Source organism: Pinus tabuliformis, chromosome X (genome assembly GCF_031772625.1).
Source record: "Pinus tabuliformis cultivar Carrire ecotype Pingquan chromosome X, CPIR1, whole genome shotgun sequence".
Lineage (NCBI taxonomy): Eukaryota > Viridiplantae > Streptophyta > Pinopsida > Pinales > Pinaceae > Pinus > Pinus tabuliformis.
In genome coordinates this window covers 837,157,103-837,161,860 of record NC_142308.1, presented here as the reverse complement: position 1 = coordinate 837,161,860, position 4,758 = coordinate 837,157,103, and the positions used below count along the sequence as shown (strand labels likewise).

Here is a 4,758-nt window from a genome sequence, read left to right as displayed (position 1 = left end):
TCCAAGTCCCTTTATGTGAATTCCTATAACTAGAAATCCTAAGAAGTTAGTTTGGAAAAATATGTTTATTTGTCAGAGATTCTAACATAGTTGCTCCAATCACAACTACCAGAACCTTAACAGTGATAACAATATATGGTGGTATGGATGTACAACCTATTTTATGTGTTTTTTCATGCCTATTGACCATTATAACATATGATATTTCAATAATAGATCATTTCATTGTCCCCATATTTACGCTGTAAGGCATTTCCCTTTGAAATGAATTTCCCCAGCCGATGGCGTGTCCTATTGTTGACCGTGGATTTGTGGTGTTAGACGATTGAATGGAGTTTGATCATTGATCCTCAAACCGTCCTTTTGTCTCCCAACCCAATGGCCTCTCTATCTTCAGAGTTATTGTTTGGGGATGTTTCCTCTGGAGGTATGCGAGCTAGGGCTTCATGAGATAGAGTCGGCATGTTTACAAGTTCAGGTGCCCAGTCTTCGGCCTTGTTTCGTCTCAGTTCGGCTAGGTATGTGTTAATATATGATTTTCTGTGTATTTTCATGCCACTTGTTTAATCTGTTTGATGGACAATAGGTTTTAAGTTTTGAAGATCTATTGATGAGTGGTATTTGCAGTCTCTGCTCTAGCCAGGGAATGAAGGACTATTCAATTGGTGTGGGTGTTTAGAGGGGAAAAAAAGTTATGGCTGAACTAGAGCATTTGCTGCTAGAAGCAGCTGGTCGAACATCTACCGATGATGGAAAGCAAAACTGAAATCCTGCGAAAGGGAGATAGGAAGATTCTGATTCAGATGATGGCAGTGACTCAAAATACATTGATGACGATGATTCATATGATGTTGGGACAGCAAATAGGAAGGTTTCTGGGTCAAGAATGCCCCCAAAAAAGAGATTTGATTCCGGTGACAAGGATGATGATGAAGAGGGTTTCCGTGATGATTACGATAGCGAATTATCCATAGGAAGTGATTTATACAAAGATGATGAAGAAAGGGAGCAACTTGGGAAAATGTCTGAACTGGACCGGGAGTTGATTTTGGCAGAACGAGCAGAAGCAAGGGATAATTATTTAATGCGTAAAAGGGCTCGCCAAAACAAGATTAGAAATCAACAACGGAAAGAAACACAGCCTCCATATTCACGAATGTGCTCTTCTGTGAAATCAACAAGGTCTTTAAAAGAAAATGCTTTGAGTGAATTGGTAGCATGGTGGCATAAAGCACAGGATTCTGACATTCAGCGTAAGCGGAGAGATAATACTGGTTCATCTAAGGGGCGGGATTCGTCACCTAGTAGAAGAAAATATCATGCAAGTCTGAGCCTTAGTTTTTCATCCTCTAGTGAAGGAGAAGGAAGTGTAAGCAGTGGCGAAGAATCAGATAGTGATGGTGATGGTCCCGGCTCTGCTGACACTCCCAGCTTTGAAGATATTAGAAGCATAACAATAAGGAGATCAAAACTTGCCAAGTGGTTTATGGAACCATTCTTTGAGAATATCATTGTGGGCTGCTTTGTAAGAATTGGGATAGGAATGTCTAGGTCAGGACAGAGTACTTACCGTCTTTGCATGGTAAAAAATGTTGATGCGACAGACCCTGATAAACAATACAAGTTTGAGAACCGCAACACATACAAGTATTTGAATTGTTTCTGGGGTAGCGAGAGCAGTGCAACAAGATGGTAGATGGCCAGGGTGTCTGATTCACCTCCACTTGAGAAAGAGTTTTCAGATTGGGAACGGGAAGTAGAACACAGTGGTGGTCGGATGATTAGTCGAGCAGAAGTTGAGGAAAAAATAAATGCGCTAAAAAAGATAAATCAATTTGTGTATTCTGCAGAAACAGTAAAACAAATGTTGCAGGAAAAGAAGTTGGCTTCCAAAAGGCCATCGAATGTGGCTACTGAAAAGGACAGGGTTAGAAGAGAGATGGAGTTGGTAGAGAGTAGGCATGATTATTCAAAAGTTGAGAGAATTAAAGTGAGATTGAAGGAACTAGAAGTCCTTTCTCTTCAGAGCAAAAGCAAGGACGCAAAAGCCTTGATGCTAGCATAAATGAATAAGAAAAACAAGGCTGAAAATTTCAAGAACGCTTTTGAGATCAAGCCTCTAAACCTTAATCTTAAAGCAGGTGAAGCAGGGTATGATCCTTTCACTCGGCATTGGACTCAATCTCAAAATTATTATGATGAAAAGGCAAAGGTTGCTGAAGACAACACTGATGTGAACAAAGAGGCAGATGCAGCCAAAGTAGAGGAAGCCATAGCAATAGAAACTGCTGAGGATGATGGAAAGCTTGTCGACACTGATGCTCCTGTATCAGAAGATGCAAAGGTGTATTCTTTGCATGATTTTGAACTTCCAATTTCACTTGCTGGAGTGCAGAATTATGGGGGTGCTTAAGGGGCCCCTTTAGCTTTTATGGCTAGAAAGCAGAAGATTGAGTCAACTTGTGGAGTGCAAGCTCCTAGCAATGATGGAAGGAGGCATAGTCTGACATTAACTGTGAATGATTACAAGCATAGAAGAGGCCTGCTGTGAAAATAAATAATGATATTTTCTCTGCTTGTTGGTTTCCCCATTTAACTTTTATATGAAAGATTCAGAAATTTCCTTTTGGGATTTCCAGAAACATATGCAGAAAAGCCTTAAAGTGAACATTTTTGTAAATTGTTTCAAATTCTATATGTAGTGTGCCATTATAAGCACTTTAAAACACAACTGCAATAACCTAGTCAACCAAGGATTGTCTTTTAACAGTAGCAACATCATGGATTGTTGGTAGGCATGACATCAACAATGTGTTAGAAATATAGGTTGTATTTTCTTGACATCTAAGGTTCAAGGGTGTTTTTTTATGTCAACCATTCTGCTAAAAAATGGTATATAATGTTCCAAAAGGATTCCTTTCCTCTAAGTAGCGCTATTCCACTGCAATTTATCATGCAGTTGGTGAAACATGGCATTTTATGTTGTTTGAGATTGATGTTGAGTGATGCCTTTTTCTAAATTATTGTTGAAATATGTAGTGCTTTTCAGATTCATGTAATAAATGCTATGTTTTATTAATTTCTGTTGTTGTAGTATAGTTTTCTTAAATGCTTTTAGAGTTGTGGTTGTTTTGTTGTGCTTAGTTGTTTATTCTTGCTTTCGGTTGATTGCAATTCTATCTAATAAGCAACTATCTTTTACATGGTAAAAAAGTTTGGCTGAATTGAGGAAAACATTCGAAAATCTGGAAGAACTTTTGTGTAGCCAAATAATTCGGTTCAGTTGGGATTCGTGTAGTCAATCTGTTGTTTGTCTAAAACTGAACCAAACCAAATCCAATTTTAACCCAAAAAAATCATCTTCCCAAGAAACCCTAAAGAATTCTTAAGAAAATGCATTTTAACTTTCAAGCCACCAATGAATATGTTATTTTCCCATTTCTTCTCCCTATCCCGCCAATGCCTGTCACTACTCCCTCGTTTAGGAGCTAGCCATGGGAGATTTCAGGAGACTATGCTACTGCTGATGCCTAGAGAGGTTTGTCTATTCTGTTCATGTGTGAAGTCTTGAGGAGACTGCATTTGTAGTTGGGACACTATTGTCTGCACCTTAAAGGCCTGCTTAGACCTTCATAAACAAAGTTACACTCAAATGAAGCATGCCAATCGAGCTAATATACTAAATAAGTAGCTTCCACTAGGTATTTAGTCATATATTCTCTGTTTGCTATGTGCTTATTTAATTTTTATTTTTCAACTTGAAAGGGTGTACCTAATGTCTGTGAATATCCTTCTTACTTCTAGAACACCTAGAACAGGTTACATGACCTACATTATCAAAAGTAGAATCACAACACACGAAAACAAATACATACGCCCACCAAGCACAAGAAAATAGTGTGATGGCTATCAACTTTTTAAAATCAAACTTGTAGTAATCTCAATAATAAATCTAATTTTGTTTAGAGAAGACCTGCTACTCTAGTTTTTGCTGGGTATCGTATAGTTTATAGTGTATGATAAGGAAATACTTTTCTTGAAGGGATTGCATCAGAAGACTCAACGGACCTTTGAGAATTTTGGTAGGGGTTTATGTTATCCAATCATTAAAAATTTTGATAAAATTAGTCTGGACTAACCACATACCTATTTTGTTTCAATAAATTTGAAGAAGTGCATGTTTATGCTTTAATAATATGTATACTCCTGAATTTTCTAAGCTGTAGTTTTGTGGGCCAATTGTTTTCTGTATTGTATGGTATCCACATTTGAATTCAGATTCTGTCTTGATAACTATCATTTCTTAGTATGATTTTATGAATATATTGCATTGTAAGTGTTCTTTCTCTTCTTACATTGGACAAGGGAATACGACTGCCTTTGACAATGTGAAGTTGTTGAAGATGCAAAAATTCCCTTGCTTTACATGAGCCAACTTGACCTTCAATAGAAACGTTGTTGAACACAATGAGAAGTTTCATGTTTCTTTAGAGAGCATCCCGAAAGGCTTGTGTAATTCTTGCATTGTTTTGGTTGATGCCTTGCTGAGGAATCGTTGAGACTCATCATGGTTTTGTGGTCCAATCAGAACCTATTCAATACTCACCTTCATTGACTATATTAGTCAGACACAAACCCTGTCAAAACTCTCAAGCCAGTAGGGCGGGCACAATGTTAGTTCTTCAATATGGTGATCAAATTCTGTCATCAACATTACAATTGTCTTCACGCATCCTTTTTCTAAATGAATCTACATTA

The 4,758-nt window shown here is 37.7% G+C and overlaps 1 pseudogene; it reads left to right on the top strand.

Annotated features, from left to right (window-relative positions):
* Nucleotides 1–694: 694 nt before the first annotated feature.
* On the top strand, nt 695–2,551 carry LOC149142350 (protein RTF1 homolog pseudogene; annotated as a pseudogene).
* The last annotated feature ends 2,207 nt before the right edge of the window (nt 2,552–4,758 follow it).